The following is a 19338-nucleotide window of genomic DNA, read 5'->3' on the forward strand; positions in this document are numbered from 1 at the left end:
GTAATCCTAGTCAATCTGTAGCTTCCCTGCCTGCGGTTATAGGGCACCGAGGAAGCAATATTAAAAAATCTCAATTAGGTTGTATTTGGGCGGAGGCCAAGTCTCGCTTTGTCACAGTACTTGAAGATACATCGTTCCAATTTCCATTTTCATCTCTAGGAAATTAATTTTGTCGCTCCCTTGCACTTGTTTATTTTTTTTTAAATACACAAACAGAATCCCAGGGAAGTAGAGATACACAATCTTCTACACACCCTTCTCCTTTTAAATTAATACTTTATCAGGCGTGCCATTTTTATTTTAACCAAACAGATGCAATTTATTTAGCGCCTGTTCCAAACATCCTGCTTCTCCGGACTTGCAGCATTCACAATTACAATTGAAGCCATGATTGTTAAAGTAGAAGCTCCTTGTCCAGGGGCAAGAGATCACAGATTAGCGCAGGCCTCCAGAAGTTGCTAGACTATAAGGCTCATCATCCTTGACCATTAGCCATGCTGGCTGGTGCCTGGTGGGACTCCAACGGCATGGGGGGGTGGGGAGACGAGCCACACTGGCTACCCAGGTTGGCAGATGCCAGTGACAAACAATGAGTGAAATCCTATGCATGTCTTATTGAAAGAAACCCTTGGAATTCACCTCCCTGTGTGTGTAGAATGGCAGCCCTATACAGTGGACACTCGGGTTGTGAACGTGACCCGACCAGGAAGTGATTTAGCGCTTCTGCGCATGCACGACTGCCAAAACCGGGAAGTAACCCATTCTGGTACTTCCGGGTTTCGGTGGTCCGTAACCTGAAAAAATGCAACCTGAAGCGACTGTAACCCGAGGTATGACTGTCCTGGCTATAGGCAAGCACCTTTGCTGTAGTGTTGCAGACAACTGCCAAGAGCATTTTCATCTCATCATGCCCACCTGAACATATTATTTAGTTATCTACGCTAGTTTTAGAAGCTTTACTGATAGCATGTGTTCTGTTGATAATTATCGCATATATACTTACTTTTTAAGAGTTTTGTGGATTTAAACTGTTTTATTGATAGTTCTGTGCTAAAGCTACAGTGGACACTCGGGTTGCGAACGTGATCCATGCGGCATGCACAGATTGCGAACGTGATCCATGTGGCATGCACGTTTGCAACCTGCAGCGTCTGCAACCCTCAGGGGAGCATCTGCGCACACGCGGGTTGCGATTAGGCACTTCTGCACATATATGCAAAGTGCGATTTAGCGCTTCTGCGCATGTGTGACCGCCGAAACCCAGAAGTAACCCGTTCTGCTACTTCGGGGTTTCAGCGGTCCGCAACCCGAAAAAACGCTACCTGAAGCGTCTGTAACTCGAGGTATGACTGTAAATCTGAACAAATAAATACCTCTAACTCTTTTTTTAAAACTTCTTATCAAATAGGGTAAAGCATACTTTTCATTGCATAATGTAGTTCTAGGCTGTTGTCACTTATACCATAGTAAATGCCCCCCCCCCCCATTTACAGTTTTCTTTGTGTACATAGAAAGCACTGGGTTCAACTGATATTTCTGCCACTGGGATATATGTTTTTTGTCCCAGACAATGTTAAAGTATCAGTGGGGGTGGGGGGGGGTGTTTTTTCTTTCTTTCTCAAAATGCCATTAAGTTTTTGAAACAAAAACAGATCAAGGAAAACAGGCAAGTGCCCTTGGTTATGTACAGGGACCCCACCAACACATTCTAATTTGCTTAGGTTAGTAAATTCTCTGCAAGAAACGGTCTGTGTCAAGTTTCTTTGCTTGAGCTGAAGAAGGTTTAAAAATCAATAATATGAAAAACCAGGAAAGGTCAAAAATTGTGCTCTGCTAGGTTCTCTGGAGGAGTTTGGCCAACTGCTATATCAGCCCAGTGTAGAAAGAGGCGAATTTAGGGGAGGGTGGTTGGCAAAATCATTTATCAGGAGAGAGATCATATCGGACAATTTCTCTCCTCCTCACAACTTGAAACAGTCTTTTATCTGAAGAGATCAAGGAACCATTATGGATGGAGAAGCCACAGAGCGGGGGGGGGGGGGACACACAAAAAGATAATTGAAACTACAGCATCTCATTGTGCTTTCAGGTCCCATTCTCAATTGTCATCTTTTTTTCCAGGAGTGCTCAGCATTTCGGGGCACTCTTAAGTATTAGCGGTAACTTTTTTCTTTTCTTTTTAAGTTTACGCTTCTGTAAGTCATTCTGTTTAACTCACAAGGTAACTTTTTCAGTAGTAGAAAGCACCTTGGCAATGTAAAGCGAGGGGGAGCTGTTTTCTTATTTGCTTGGGTTCCAGCAGAAAGGGGATTTCTGCGACACTTATTAAAACAATGGAAAGGAAGGTAAGAAAGTAAACTAAGAAGCATCTTTTGAAGATTCCCATTCGGTCATACCTCGGGTTACAGCCACTTCAGGTTGCGTGTTTAGGGGTTGCGCACCGCGCCGAACCTGGAAGTACCGGAATGGGTTACTTTCGGGTTTCAGCACTCGTGCATGCGCAAAAGTGCTAAATCATGCTTTGCGCATGCGCAGAAGCGCCGAATCGCAACCTGAGCATGTGCAGACGCGCATTGTGGGTTGTGAACGCTGCGGGATGCAAATGTGCCTCTTGCATGGATCATGTTTGCAACCTGAGCATCCACTGTATTTTAATCATTCTTAAAGGCCGGTCATGTGTGGTCTGTGAATCACGGAGGCTGCAATCCTGCACAGTACTGAGTGGCACAGTCCAGACATAAAGCTTGCCATCTCCGTAAAAGATGAAGCCACAATTTTATCCAAATACTTTTTTTGTTTTTTGTTTGTTTTTAAAAAGCTCCAACTAACAAGCTGGTTCTGCTTCTGCTTTCGATTATTTCAAATTACTGGCCTGGCTGATGCTCTGTTTAATTAGCGCCCAGATTGTGTACCCCAGTTTCTCTTTATCAGTTTAAATTAGAACAAAGTGGCAGGGAGCCATTCCATGGGGACTTAAACAAGGTTTGCAAATGTCTCTCTATTCATCATGCATCTGCCTCGCTCCACTTTTCATCTGTGCACCAAGCTTAATCCTCCTGGCTCAGTTAGGTGAGAGAGGCCAGAGTTGCTGGCCAAATCTATCATTTGGCCAAACCCCTCAGCAGAAACCAGCACAAGGAAGAAGTAAGAAGGAAAGAGAAAACACTGGAAGACATTAATATTTTCAGGCAATGGCAGAGAAACGGAAGCATGCTTAACGCAATGGATCTGGTGATTATTATTATGTGGGCAATTTATATACTGCTTCATATTTCAAGGAAAATCTCTAAGTGGCTTACCATAGCCTAGAAATAATCACAAACAAAAGCCAATTTCAAAAAAAGAGTCGTAAAAGACCCACATTTGGAGCGGCACACATAACAATTAGATTAGATATCTGCTTACGCATCATTATAAAATGAGACATCTAAAATATGTTCAGTTTGCCAAATTCAACCAGTTTGAAGTTAGTAATAATATTTGCAAATAAATAAGAAAAGGTGAATTTAAGCCTGCAATCCTATACCCACTTACCTGAGAGCAAGTACCATTGAACTCAATGGGACTTAGTTCTGAGCAGACATGTGGAGGATTACACTGTAAGGCTGCATCCTAAACACACTTACAAGGGAGTAAGTCCTGTTGGACACAATGGAACTTACTTCTGAGTATACATGCACAGGACTGCACTATAAATCTACTGGTTCATAACAAGATTGGGAGCTTGCCCACACTGGAATTTACTGTGTCTTTGCATCCCTTCTCATTTAATTTGTGTAGTTCACATGTTACTCTCAAACCACACCAATCTTGATGCTTGTCCCCTGTAAATCTGGGTTTATCGGATACAGGCAAAATCAGATAAACTGAGGAATCCCCCCCCCCCCTCTTAAATCGATCAGATTTGCACAAAACCAGAAAACTGCACAAGCAAATTTAAAATTGCCTGACACTTCTCAAGTGGGTAATTTAGAACAAACAAACAAGTTGGGTGTGCGGCCATTGGTGTGCTATATGTGCATGCTCTTTCGGTACCTAATTACCATAATAGAATCAACCAGTTAGAAGGCCAGGACAAACACAATGGAGCACCTGCTGGTGTGAATGGGAAAGACCAAAGTTGCTCTTCATAAACAAATTCTAATATATGTGGGAGTGGACAACTCTGGTTTTATGTGATTGGTGGGGAAATGGATGAACAGCTAAATACTGCTGAAATGTGGACAAGCCCTAACTCTGTGGCTCTGACTGTATCCTAGGCTCACCTTGTATATATGTAAATAAATTTAAATATTACAATATGAAACAAGCTTCATGTAACCTCTTTCCAAAGAAAACTGAACCCTGCACCCCTAAAACATTCCATTGCTCAGAAGTGGGGCACACAAGCCTAACAGAATTATGGTGTCGTAAGTTGAATAACATTGTTTCTGGCAACTTTGAAATTATTAGTTGTGTGAAGATATCTGGTTTGCTTGCCATTCTTTTTAAAACACACACACACACACACACACACACACACACAAATATATATAATTGTTATTGTTTTGTTATTTGCCACTCTGTCTCCAACCAAAAGTCCAATTAAAATTTGGCTCCAATGAAATACTCAATTAACAAAAATCTGTAGGCCCCTTTTACAGAGCTCTCTCTTGGACTCAAGTGCCACTTTTATATATACAGGAATCCATATACAAATTACATTTCAGTTAAACTAGTCACAGAAAGAGTGGCAATGATGATTTCCTAATTTGAAACACACCTCTGTGGACACCATTTGGGGAAATGGTTCTGAGGCAAATTTTACCTCAGGTCCATGCCTGAACAGAAATCCAAGGAAATTGAGGAATTATTTTTTTCGGGGGGGGGGGGGGCAACCACCTCACTGTTTGGCAAGATGCTACAACCACTAGCTTACCAAGTGCTCAGTAAGAAGAAGAGTTTGGATTTGATATCCCGCTTTATCATTACCCTAAGGAGTCTCAAAGCGGCTAACATTCTCCTTTCCCTTCCTCCCCCACAACAAACACTCTGTGAGGTGAGTGAGGCTGAGAGACTTCAGAGAAGTGTGACTAGCCCAAGGTCACCCAGCAGCTGCAGGTGGAGGAGCGGAGACGCAAACCTGGTTCCCCAGATTACGAGACTACTGCTCTTAACCACTACACCACACTGGCTCTCAGAGAGTAAACACCCCACCAAGTTGTGAAGGGGTTATGGTATTTCACCATAGTGGCTGTATTCATCATGGTTTCTGCCCTCACACATTTGTCTGAGTAGGGCTAGTGTAGCAGTCAAAGTGTTGAACTGGGACCTAGGTTGACATCTCTGTTGGCCATTAAACTCAGTGGGGAAACTTGATGTGGTTACTAGTTCTCAGCCAAACCTACATCATCATCATCATCATCATCAACAACAACAACATTTTATTTATACCCCATCCATCTGGCTGGGTTTCCCCAGCCACTCTGCCCAGCTTCCAGCAGAATATAGAAACATAATGAAACGTCAAACGTTAATAACTTCCTGATACAGGGCTTGCCTTCAAATGTCTTCTAAAAGTTATATGGTTGTTTATCTCCTTGACATCTGATGGGAGGATTTTCACAGGGCGGGCGCCACTACCGAGAAGGCCCTCTGCCTGGTTCCCTGTAACCTCACTTCTCACAGTGAGGGAACAGCCAGAAGGCCCTCAGAAGAGGACCTCAGTGTCATAGGCTTGTTGTGAGGATATATATATTAAAGGTTGTTAAATAGGTTTAAATACGGAGGGTGTGTGATTTGGGGTGAGCAGCTGTGGAATGCAATACTGAAGCGTGATATGACCACACTTGTGATTAGGAGAGAGATAGCACAGAAAAGCAAAAAGAAGGGAAATGGACACAGAAAACAATGCAGGAAGAGGGACTATTGTAGGAAACTGAGGGAGGAAACGGACAAAGGAAAGGCGGTATGACAAACACCACAAAAAAGCCAGCCAGATCAGAACCTCAGTAAAGTCAGGATCTCAAGTTGGTAGGTTTTATTTTTTGATCTGCTCAGCATCTGCAGAACAGTAACACATAGTAGAGAAATAGTATGTGACCATTTGCACATCAGCAGAGCACCGCAGTTGGGCTTTAGCTTCCTTAGGGGAAAAGGTGGAAAACGTTGCTGTCAGATGACTACTAGAGCTGTCTACTCATTGTGTTTCATAGTGCCTACTGCCTGTGCTGGACAGGGTCTCTCTCTCTCTCTCTGTGTGTATAAACTTTCTTTGCACCACATGTTTGTAGTCACTCACTTGTTACACATTAAGCAAGCCCAATGTGTGTACTCCTGACTAAGTTGGTTATCAAGTACTTTTTTAAAATCAACATTCTTGTGCAGCACCATCTCCACATACAGTCACAAGTATGTCCCAGTATGAGACTTACTCCCAAGTAAGTGTAGGTAGTATTTCAGCCTAATGCTGCACACTTGTGTACACCTGGAAGTAAACTGAATTGAGTTCAATGAGGCTAACCTAATAGACATTGCACTGATAGGGAGTCTTTCATCACAGAGCGTTTAACATCTAAGTAAACCCGCATAGAAATGTGTAGGTTTTTAGTTTCTCTACACTCTGTAAAGCACCTGTGGCCCTCCCAATGTTGCTGGACTATAACCCCTATTATTCCTGACCCCTGGCTATGCTGACTGGGGCTGATGGAAGTTGGAGCCACAGATCCCCCATACCTGCTGTACAGGCTACAGAAAAGGGAGGTGGTCTGCTGCCTAATCGTTATGTCTTTCACTTTTTATTAGGCTTCAAGTAGAAATGTTTTTTGAAGTTTTTTCAGGCTTAAATACTCCTTCTTAAACAACTTTTTCAAAACTTCCTATGATGTGTATAACACCAAATATAATACTGCCTTTAAAAAAAAAAATGCTTGAATTTTCTGACCACAACTTAGCTTGGACACTACTATAATTATTTATTAAGTTTAATCTTTTTTTTAAAAAAAAATCTCTTCACATTGTGAGTGTAATTAAAGTATAATTAACAACTCTGATATTCATCTTTTTAAAAATGGATTGTTTTTCATACAAACATTAGTAACAGGTGTGGGGAACTGCTGCCCAACAACCCCCCTGGGGGCACCATATCAGCTACACCTGATTAGTACAGATTGCAGGTGCCAAGCACCTTCCTAAAAAGTGGCATTCTCCTTTCTATCACACACAGAAAGGCTGTCTCTCCTAAGATTATGCCTATCACTGAAACCACATGGGCACATCATCCAGAGAATAAAGTAGGTGTCTGCTTTCAGAAATATATTTTCCCAACTGCAAATTTAAAATGGATAGATTAGTTCATTACTCCACTGAAACTCATATAATCCACCCACCCACCAAATTCTGTTTACCCCCCCCCCCCCAATTTCTTTCTTTCTTTCTGGCCTTTAATCTTGCCCAGCAAAATGAAACCCCAATGGGAAGAAGCCAGGGCAGCACTACAGCACTTGTGAGCTCAGAGAAAAAAACCAGCAGCCTCTCTGGGCATTTCCTACTCCTGATAAGAGACAGCTTAAGTCCCACAGATAAGAGAATGTTCTTGGAAATTTAACCCTGAAGAGCCTCTCTCTCTCATCCCTTTTACAAGCCCCCCCCCCCCCAAATCAGATGAATGCTGGAAAGCTTGGAACTCTTAGAACGGAGATGCCTCTACTCTTCCAGAGCCCAGATTTGCACCCAGAGAGCTGTCAAGGGAGTTCCTCTCTTCCTGCCTTCTTTGGACAGGAGCACCCAGCCAGAGAAGTCTCTGAAAGCAGTGCCAGTGTCTTGTCAGTGTGCATGAGAGACGCCTGAATCTGCAACCCTCTTTGGACTCTTGTATTATCATAACACACCCCTTGTGGGTTGAGCAACTGACAGCTTGAGGAGATTCCCTTCTAAGCATCGCATCTGTCCTCACTCACCCCTCCCTGCCCCCACCCCTCCATCCCAAACCAAAGAATCCGGCTGGCCTGAACAAGTTGCCTCCATTCTACGCTTAAGTGCTCCTTCAATCCCAGCCTCGGGGCTCGAGTCCACACGCAGCTAAGTAACTCCTTTGCTGCTCAATGAAACATCCCATCCCTCGCTCGCTCTCCAGTCACTCTTCACAGATCGCTCAGAAGAACAAAGCACATGGGCTGTGGGCTTTGGTTGTTGGTTGCCAATCAAAAAAAGGAGGGAAGGAGAGCTTTCAGAAATCCAAAAGGAAAAAGGAGGAGGATGGGGGAGAGAGAGAGAGGCAGGGAGGGGAAGCCACAGATAATATGATAATCCACACGCCCAAACTTCCAGCCGGGCTCGAGTGTAGCCTCGGGGTGCCCGCAGCCAGACACCCTGCCCTAGTCTTTGAGCTTTGTTCCTGGGAACACCCAGACGCGGGGGAAACAGCCCGAAGGATTAGCTTTCGCTGGCAGCCAGGCAGGGAGGGAGAAAAACAAGCCGGCGAGCGAGGAAGCCTTCCTGCACCAACGCCGCCCTCCCGGCGCTGCTGGGCGTGAGCGCAGCCGAGGAAGCGTCGAGCGGGCAGCTTGTTGCGACTGACAATGGCTATTACTCGGGCTCCTGCTGCTGCTGCTCCTCTCTCTTTCTCTGTCTCTCTCTCTCTCTCTCTCTCTCCCCACTGCAGATGGAGAGAGAGCGCAAGGCACCCCATCCCTCTCCATACGCGCGGAGGGGTGCGCATCCAAAGACCAGACAACAATGCGTCCCTCTCGCAGCGGGGGAAACGCGCCTACCTTTGCGCTCTGGTCGCGGCTGCTCCTGCGGGCAGGAGATGCGTCTGTCCCCACGGCAGGAGCAGGAACTCCGCTGAGTTTCGCTTCCCTTCCGAGCAGCACGTGAGAAAGCGGGGTGCTCCGGCCGCTGAAAGCCTCTCCCGCAGCCTGGCCGCGCTGTTTTCCCGGGCGCTTCGCCTCTGCCGCGGGCCACCCTCTCGCCTCGCTCGGCTGCTGCTGCGCCTCTGCCCAGGCAGCGCGGATGCTGCTCCTGCACGCTCGGCGGAGATGGCACAGCCCTGCGCCAGAGAGGGAAGGAAGGAGGGAGGGAGCGAGGGAAGGAGGGAGGGAGGGCTCTAGCGGCCGGGAAAGGGTCCCGCACGGCGCTCGCCGCCTGGCAGAAAGCAACGCCGCCCAGGGAATAGGCAAAGAGGCTCCCCGAGGCTCGCCAGGGAGGAGCAGCCCCACCCTCCTTCGCCGTCGCTTGGAAAGGCGAGTCTCGTCCACGTGCCAGTTGCGGGCTTGAGCGAGGACTTGGACCGTCCGGAAGAAGCGCTGCGCTCAGACAACTTTCCGGCGGCCTCCGGTGATACTTTGCAGTGGGATCGGGTCACACAAGTGAAGGCAGGTGGTAGTCAGCGTGGTTGCCTGCCATCACCCCCAGACCATTGGCCATGCTGGGAGCTGGAGTCCAAAGACCTCGGCGATGCAATATGGTGCAACCACCGCGCAGATCTTGTTGGACTACAACTCCCAAAAAATATATACACAAAGTATCAGATGTGGTGACAGTGATAATCATGCAACAAAACAACAACACCACAAACTGACTTATAAGTATACAACCAAATTTACTAGAATAATAGCTAGAATAGAGATAGGATATAACCATTCAGACAATAAACATACTAAGGTGCCATGTGGAAGCCAAAGCCTGGAGATACTGTAAACATGGAGTGGATAAATGTACAACTCTATCTTAACAAGTTACCATGTACAGTAAACGTTATACAGACTCGATAAATGAACCGTTCAACAAGTAGCGTAAGTCCAATCACGGAATGGCAACGCCGTGCCGCCACAACGGCAAGAGGAGCACACTGGAGAATATGAAAAAGTTTTTCAAAGCTTGAACTGGATGAGATGTTCTTCAGTGGGCCCTGAGTTGGAAACACAAAGCCGTGTACATGGATCAATCACGGGAAGGCAAATCAAAGCCACCACCCTGGTGAGAATAACGCAAGTAGGCAAAAGGAGACCTGTTCTCCGGATATATTACAGGTTTTGCTACACGGTTCATCAGACTGTAAAGCTGCATGATACAAAATAGTACTCCAATTACAATGTGTGGTAAACCATAAAAATTAGAAAATATCAGACTATTCCTATACCTTACCCAATCATACAAAACCGTTTGCTCAGGATAAAGAAGGTATTCACAAGCACAGCTAGTGTTCAGACTCATAACAGTTAAATACAATACAGGTGTATTGTATTTAAACACATGATTACATGGTTAAAGGTGCAGCATCACTTTTCTGTTACAACCAAACAACAGTATACAAATGACCGTAACTCACACATAGCATCCCAGATCGAATTCAGTATTCAAACCCTTTGGATCCAAGTTTCCTAATTGCAATATTAATTTATACTCCTTTTGTAACAAGGCTCTTTGTATATCTACAGTTCTAAAAGGTTGTTTTTTGAAGGTCCACAAGATAAAAAAAACCTCAGATCATTCTCTGTATAGGCTGCTTGTTGGAAATGCTGGACTAATGGGGCATCTAGACATACAGTCATACCTTGGGTTGAATGTGCTTCAGGTTGAGCGTTTTCAAGTCATGCTCCGTGGCAACCCAGAAGTAACGTGCTCAGATGCACAGATGCTCAAAATGACATCACGTGCATGTGCGGGAGCGGCCAAACGTGACCCGTGCACACGCAGACACGCGGCCATGTCTTACGTTCTATTCAGGATGCAAACGGAGCTCCAGAATGGATCCCGTTCGCATCCCAAGGTACCACTGTCTATTACATATTTTGGACCTATGCTCAGAAATTCTGGTCCTAATTGCACGAGTGGTACTGCCTACATATAACAGCTCACAAGCGCAGCGGAGGCAATATACACAGTTTTTAGTAGAACAATTTGTGAACTGTTGCAAGACAATCTTTTGTCCATTCATTGTATTAGTGAATGATTTTTATTTTTTTTATAAATAATTTTTATTCACTTTCCAATAAACATTTTTTCCAGATTTAACATTTGTTTTGACATAAACATCTTTTTTGACTCCCATCAGCCTATCTGAGAATTCTCCATACTCTCACTACGTCTCACATTTCTTACATTTATATTGCACATTATATCTCTTAATCTTAACCTTTCTTTTTAAACAACATTTCTATCAGTCTTTTTCACAAAGCCTCCTGAAAGCCAACAAGCGTTAGTTGCTCCTCACATTCAGTTTTGATATATTCTGTAAATTTACTCCAGTCCTCAGAAAATCTCTGATCACGTTGGTTCCTTATTTTTCCAGTCAATTTGTCCATCTCTGCATACTCCATCAATTTCATTCTCCATTCTTCCTTGGTCGGCATTTCTTCCTGCTTCCATTTCTGGGCCATGTATTAGTGAATGATTTTACGGGCAACGCAAATCTGCAACGTGTGCAGTGACCACATCTATAATGCCCTTTCACCAATATATGAGGATCCTCACTATGATATGCTAATAAATCAGTGTGTGCAAGAACATCTCTAAATGATCTAGTCCACCTTTTGCCTAAAACTTGCAAATTTTCACAGCCTGGAATATGGGAGATGACATGCCAATGTTGTTTAATAACTCTTTCAATAGAGGAGGATAAACAATTGTACTCTATAGAACCGAAAACCCTGTTCTGTTCATTCTTCCCTGCCTGGAAGTTCTTTTAGCCCTATCAAGGGCTGTTTGAATTGTAGTCTGTGGATAGCCTCTATCTCTTAATGAAGAGGAAAGAGATGCAGCATTTTTTACAAAATCAGATTCAAAAGAGTTTCCTGCAGCCAAACTGAAGCCACACTTTGGTTTCCGAACGTTTTGGAAGTCAAACGGAATCTTTTCCATTTCCAACTGTACTAATTTGTATGAATGAACTTTCAGAAGGAAATCAGTCATATACAGTGGTACTTCGGGTTAAGTACTTAATTCGTTCCGGAGGTCTGTACTTAACCTGAAACTGTTCTTAACCTGAGGTACCATTTTAACTAATGGGGCCTCCCGCTGCCACCGCACCGCCAGAGCACGATTTCTGTTCTCATCCTGAAGCAAAGTTCTTAACCTGAAGCACTATTTCTGGGTTAGCGGAGTCTGTAACCTGAAGCATATGTAACCCCAGGTATCACTGTATATACAGTGGTGCCCCGCAAGATGAATGCCTCGCAAGACGGAAAACCCGCTAGACGAAAGGGTTTTCCATTTTTCAATGCGCTTCGCAGGAGGAATTTCTCTATGGGCTTGCTTCGCAAGACGAAAATGTCTTGCGATTCTTGCGATTTTTTTCGCTCCCCACCCCCTTTTTCTAAGGCACTAAGCTGCTAATAGCTTTTTAGCAGCTAATCCGCTAATCCCTTAAGCCTTTAATAGCCGCTAATAGCCGCTAAACCGCTAATAGCGCTAATCCACTAATAGGGTTGCTTCGCAAGACGAAAAAACCGCTAGACGAAGAGACTCGCGGAACGGATTCTTTTCGTCTTGCGAGGCACCACTGTATAAGGTTTTAAGAAGGCGGGGGTTGTCCTGGTGCCAAAGACCAGGGACTTGGACCCTATGAGTCATTCCCACACAACTGCTACTTCCGACAGTCACTCAATAGCCAGTACAATATGTAGAGCTTCAAAGGGGGTGGGGGGAGGTAGGAGGACCCTTACTGAAATCCACAAATAGCATCCTCCGGCTCCTCCCAATTTATCCCTCCTTCCAGTAGCCTTCAACAGTAGCAAATGGGGGTCTTCTGCTCCATCGCCCAATAATTTAAGTATTGACTATGTTGCTTAGATGCTGTAATGTGGAATGGAGGAGGAGGGGCAGGGGAGGATATCATCTGAATGGGGCTCCCTGGAGATAGTTGGGTTTATTCCTATTTTGAGTCAACCTTTTTCAGAAAATGGCCATCATCACACCCATGGCAGCATTGTTTGGAGGTACATTGGAACCTTGATTCTCGAACTTAATCCGTTCCAGAAGTCAGTTCAACTCCCAAAACGTTCAAAAACCAAGGTGCGGCTTTCAATTGGCACAGGCGCCCCGGAAACAATAGCCGACAGCCGCGTTGGACGTCTGGCTCCCAAAAAACGTTTGAAAACCAGATCACTTACTTCTGGGTTTTCCTATTTGTTCATCAACTAAGCTGTTCGAGAACCAAGGTTCCACTGTACTGAATCAGAGGCTGGAGAGGCACCTGCCAGGGCCTCTCCTTCGGGTATACAGATCCTCCTTACATTCAGCAGCATGTCATGTGGGGGGGGGGGGGACAATGGTAAGGGAATACTGAGCTGTATCAGGGCAGTGGTGATGTGTGAGCCACTCATCATCTTAAAATATATGGCATTAAAAAATGGAAGCTGTTGTGGGACTGGCAAAGACTTGCATATGGAGCCAAGTAATCATAGTTTTAGTCTGTTACCCTGGGCGGGGTGTGTGTGTGTGTGTGAAAGGTCTTCCCATATTAACTTCAATTCCAAACTAGTAATCTAGGCAGAGAAAACCCAGAGCAGAGTGCCTTGGTTTTGCATTACTCCTTTCCTTTGGCACGGATAACCACATTTGGCACATATTCCAGTGGTATATACACGCTGGCATCCATTTGCCTTCCACAAATAATCTTCAATCAAAGTCAAAGGAGTAAGTGCCTTCTCTAAATGGCTTCTAAAGGTCAGCCAAAATTTATAGCTGCTGAGATAAATACTCTTTATCTATTCCACTGCTATATTATTATCAAATTTTAAAAGGGCTCTGTGAAAATATTTCTGGCGTGGTCGGCCATATTTGAAGGAGATTTAGAGAGCTGTAATGTACAAAATGGCAAAATTATTTCTGCACAAAGCTTAATCTCTCTTGCCATTCTCACCAGTAACCTGAAGCTGCAAATCTCTGCCGAGGTATTTAGAAGTTCCCCATTGAATAAATTGGGACTGCTGCCAAATCATAAGCAAGCATAGGATTGGGCTGACAGCGATTCAATGGAGCACAGTGTTAATATTTAAGCTGGAAATGAAGCTGGTAATTTCCTTCTCTGGATATGAGAAAACTAGGGGCTGTTCCCCTGCTCATTCTGCTCACCCACCCACCCCCAGCCATTCCCCCACCACACATTAACCCCTAGAGCGGATGGCACACAGTTCTCTATTTCCATTCCGTCAGAATCAGGAGAAGCTGGGAAGGTGGATCAGTGTCTGGAAGCAGTGACAAGATGAATGGGAGCCAATAAATTGAGGCTGATAAGACCAAAGTGTTGTGGGTGTGTTCAGGAATTAGATGTACAGACTGTTCTGGGAGGGGTCGCAGCCCCCCCCCCCCCAAGAAAAAGGTTTGTAATTTGAGAGAACTTTGTAATTGTGAGCAGATTCCAGCTTTCCACTGGAGTCTCAAGTGGCTTCAAGGAGTGCTTAAGCCCAGCTTAGGTTGGTTCACCAGATATGGCCATTCCTGGGTCAAGACAGCTTGGCTACAGTTGCTCATGATCTGGTGACTTCCCACCTGGTCTACAGTAATGCGCTCTACATGGGGCTGCCCTTGAACATGATCCAGATGTTGAAACCAGTGCAGAATGTGGCTGCAAGGTGGATTTTGTGTGTGTGCACATGTGATTTTTCTATATATATAAAAAAGCATGCCACAAAATGTCTGTAGATTTTCACCCCTGCCCCACCTAGGCAAAACAATATTTTTTGGCAAATCAAATGCCATGTGGATAAAGAACCTTATGCACAGTGTTTATTTTATTTTGTTTTTTAAGGAAAATGGGTGTGCGTTTATTTCACTCCTGATCCTAAGACACGTTTATAAGAGAAGGGGACTTCTGAAGGAGTCAGACTGAGCGCTCGTTCAGAAAATGGATTTAAACCATTAATTTATACCACATCAAAGGTTTATTTGGGACATCCAAGGGAAGTCTCTTTGTTATAAAGTAACAAATAAATTAATCATAAATTGGCTAATACAATGCAGCATAAACATAAAATTGTAAGTACATTGAAGCCAGTATCTTAATATATTCAGACTCCTAGTCTAAAGAAATAAGAGACCCTAGGCTAAAAGGAAACAAAGCAGGCGAGCATAACTTAATTTATGAACTCTGAACACAGGGCTCAAAACCCTGCTTCAAGCAATCAGCAGCCATCTTCCTTTCCTATGTATATCGGGATAGGAGCAAAGTTATACCTTTCTCAGCTTTTAATTAGCGTAATCCTGTATTTGAATGAAGGGAAGGATCCAAGGTTAGGACTGGGATTTTTAAGCCTTGTGAGAGTTAAGCTTTTCCCCTTCTAATCTAACAGGCAATAGAGACCTTACCAATTCCTTGATCTGATGTTCCGCAAAACATTCAAGCTGTTTCTTTGAGAGCAATGTAAAGGTGTGTGCCTATTTGTTGGCATCTGTCTGTCTCAGGAGACAATGGAGAATGTGTCCAAGGGTGAAGAAAAACCAATGTGTCGCAGTTCCAAAGTGACGTTTCTAGGGTGCAAGCCTGGGCAGTGTGTATGGAAGAATAATTTGGATTTGATACCCCACTTTATCACTACCCGAAGGAGTCTCAAAGTGGCTAACAATCTCCTTTCCCTTCCTCCTCCACAACAAACACTCTGTGAGGTGAATGAGGCTGAGAGACTTCAGAGAAGTGTGACTAGCCCAAGGTCACCCAGCAGCTGCATGTGGAGGAGCGGGGAAGAGAACCCGGTTCCCCAGATTACGGGTCCACCACTCTTAACCACTACACCACACTGGCACTGTATGGAGGTCCTGGGCTGCCCAGATGACAAGACCCCCCTCTTGGCCTCACTGATGTGGTCCAAAGGAAAGGAGAGCAAGACATTTGGCACCAGTTTGGCTGCAGGAGTTGTTGGAAGAAGGTGTACAAGACGCCACCCAACCATCTTAGGGACTCCATGCCGGATTTGTGTAGGTTTTACTCCATAGTCTTTAATTCTCCTGAAGATATCCACAAGGCAGCAGAGGTTTAGGATCAGAGTTTTCCATCTCCTAGATGGGCTACCTTCCCAGGTTGATGAGCTTCATCTGCCCTTCATCTCCCTCTACAGCAAGAGCAGAAACCGGCTTCTTGACCATTGGACCCACTATTGGTCTTATCCACTCACTCTGCAGTTTTGTTTGATGCAGATGTAAGAAATCTGCAGATGTAAGAAAGATATAGGGTCATACTATCACATGTGGTGGACCTGTGTAGTTATCGGTGAATTTTGGAATAATACCTACAACGAATTCAAGAAATTATTCAAACTTACCTTTAAAAAAAAGACCAGAGATTTATCTATTAGGTATATTACCAACAGAAATTTTTAAAAAATATAAGACCATTGTTCAGGTATGCAGTTACGGCAGCTAGAATACTTGTGGCAAGAAACTGGAAAAGTGAAACAACACCAATGATTACAGAGTGGCAGACACGTATGACAGAGTACTTGCAACTAGCAAACTGGCAGGAAGAGTTAGAGGAGCCTTAAATCAGAAAGTGAATGGAGAATGGAGATTATTTAAGGAATATTTAAGACTATACTGTACAAATAATACCATACTAGCAGAACTTGAATGATACTTGAAAGTAAAAAAAAAAAAAAAAGTACGGCAATAAATATTTTGTCGGATTATATGAAAAAAATTTGATATAACACAAAGCTGTGCAAGAAAACAATGACAGCATAAACAGTGTAATGAGAACGATTGGCTGCTGCATTCTGGATTAGTTGCACATCTTCCAGACGTGCATGCAAAATGAGAGAATGTGCAGAAGGGGGCATCAGGATTATCACCATGCCTATGTGAGGTGAATAGCGCAAATTCCTACATTTGGGACAAACAAGTTTAATCTTACCAATTCCAAGTTGTCATAAATTAAGCCTAAACAGGCATCCGTGTTTGTCTGGAGGCAAATACAACCCTGGGGGAACAGATAAACAGGTTTCCCTGGTAGCCAAATCGTTTATCAACGGATCCTCCTTGCTATCTCTGGAGTCAGGAAGTCTGAAGTGGCACCCTATGTCATAAACACAGTAAATGTTGCAGAGGGCCTGATTTTTTATATTATAACACAAGCAAGACTGATGCCCTGATCTATTAAAACAAACCAGAGAAAAGTCAGGGCAAGAGCAATTCCGTATCAGAGTGTGACCCTGTTCACTGCCCTCAAGTCCACTGATATTCATGGGACTTAACACCCAAGTAAGTGTATAGTAGGGACGCGGGTGGTGCTGTGGGTTAAACCACAGAGCTTAGGACTTGCCGATCAGAAGGTAGGCAGTTCGAATCCCCGTGATGGGGTGAGCTCCTGTTGCTCGGTCCCTGCTCCTGCCAACCTAGCAGTTCGAAAGCATGTCAAAGTGCAAGTAGATACGGTAAATAGGTACCGCTCCGGCGGGAAGGTAAAAGGCGTTTCCGTGCACTGCTCTGGTTTGCCAGAAGCGGCTTAGTCATGCTGGCCACATGACCCAGAAGCTGTACGCCGGCTCCCTCGGCCAATAAAGTGAGATGAGTGCCGCAACCCCAGAGTCAGTCCCTTTACCTTTACCTTTACCTTTAAGTCTATAGAATTAAGTGTAACTATGTATGTTCTTAAGTTTCCTTTTAGATTCTATTGTTGGGAATTTGAAACACAAAGATCCGTCCCCTTTATAGAAGCACTTTGGCCTGGGGCTGTCTTTTAGACATATCCCTCACAAAGCAGCTTACATAAAATGATCACGAAGTACAAAAGAACAATACTAAAAACGATTCAATTCATAAACAAAAGGAAATGCAGCCCAAAGCCCCAATACATAACTCAGGTGCATTATATAAAGAAAGAAACCTACAAATACCTTAAAACCAATATCAGACCAATAACGAGAGAGAGAGAGAGAGAGAGAGAGAGAGAGAGAGAGAGAGGTTCTGAAAGCTCAATGGACTCTGGAATGCCTGCCTGTCTTGTGGGGGCCTTTTCACAAAGACATCTTGCCATTTACTGTGTTAGTTTTACTGGTTATAATGCTGGTGCTTCTGTTCTGGTTTCTAACACTTGTTTTATGCTTCAGCCCCTTGTTGTGTTATGGAAATGTGATTTTTTTTGTTCCATATATTGCCACGTCACTCCAAATTTTAAACAGTGGGTATGCCAGGATACCGGCCCAAATTTTGTTACCTGAAATTACAGCGCAAAGCTCACAATTTTCTGAGTTAAATCAGCTGCAACTGATTTTCCCCCCTGGAAACAAAAAATTAGTGGAAATTAGGGCTAATCTTCCCCTAGATTCCTCTAGACTTCCAGATATGACTTTTATGTGACAGAGCACATAAAATGTGGAAATTAACAGGTAAGGAAATGTTGGGGAGTGAAATAAAGTGCTGCCTGAACGAAGCATACAGAGTAATTCTTAGTGGGTGGAAATGCACTTTAAATGGATGGTGTTCATGCAGACTCTGTCCAGTGTTTCCTAAACACTGAATTCCTTTTTCTTCTCCAAGTAGTTGCGCTCTGGGTTTTGTGGAGTTTCTCCTGTCCCTCACTTGTCCAGACTGGCAGAGTTCAGTAGCCATTTATCTAGAGAGACTACTCTACACAGCAATTATTGGGTGAGAGTTTGGCTTCTTATTGCATTGAAGGAAACACAACTCTCCGCAACTTGTCATCACAGCAGCACTGCTTGTCCAAAGCTGGTGGTTATGTATACCCTCTGCATTCACCATCAATAAACAAGGCAATTTAAGACAACCAGTTGTGTTACAAAAACCGTGGTGGGCTCAAGTCAATTCGCCGGAAGAGCTTTAATTTAGCTTTTCTTTAAATCAGTCTAGGGACACCTAGGAGACAAACAGTACACTGTGGAAGTATTTAGCATGCTAATGATATAAGAGAGTTGGCAGAGAACCAGACAGTATTTAACAGGTCTAAGCAACCAGACTCTGCTAGTCTTCTCAATGATGTTCCAGATTCTGCCAGACTCTCCCTATGGCATACCAAATTTTGTCAAAATGACCCATCAGGTCAATGGCTGCCCTTGTTTTGCCCTTTACCCACCAGATTTCTTCCTGATCCACCCCTGACTGGATCAGTTTCGGGCTAGCTCCATATGCCATGCTCTGTCCTTTGCACCTAAGATTGATTCCACATTTTAGCACTCCCAAAACATTAGTTTTCTACAATCAGCTAGAAGATCACATTTTTACCTAGGCATGCTGATGCTTCTATTTCTGGCTTTTTCAGTGGCTTGTTGGCACTCAACCACCCGAATTTGCTATTAGAGGGAATGATTGTTTCTGTCCACACTTTGCAGCACTCTCAGATCCTATTCATTTAAAAAAAGAACTTTTCTCCCCTTCTTCTTCCACATGCCATTCTTCCCATCTTTATCC

At 44.1% G+C, this 19338-nt stretch overlaps 1 protein-coding gene across 1 annotated transcript in view; it reads right to left on the reverse strand.

Annotated features, from left to right (window-relative positions):
* FRMD4B (FERM domain containing 4B) overlaps nucleotides 1-8899 on the reverse strand; it is a 234606-nt gene extending 225707 nt beyond the window's left edge. Inside the window, exon 1 of the mRNA XM_083424796.1 lies at nucleotides 8751-8899. The gene's annotated coding sequence lies outside the window, so the exon portion shown is untranslated. The remainder of the gene's footprint in view (nucleotides 1-8750) is intronic.
* Nucleotides 8900-19338: the final 10439 nt, after the last annotated feature.

This window comes from Podarcis tiliguerta (genome assembly GCF_965153285.1).
Source record: "Podarcis tiliguerta genome assembly, chromosome: 2".
Classification (NCBI taxonomy): Eukaryota; Metazoa; Chordata; class Lepidosauria; order Squamata; family Lacertidae; genus Podarcis; species Podarcis tiliguerta.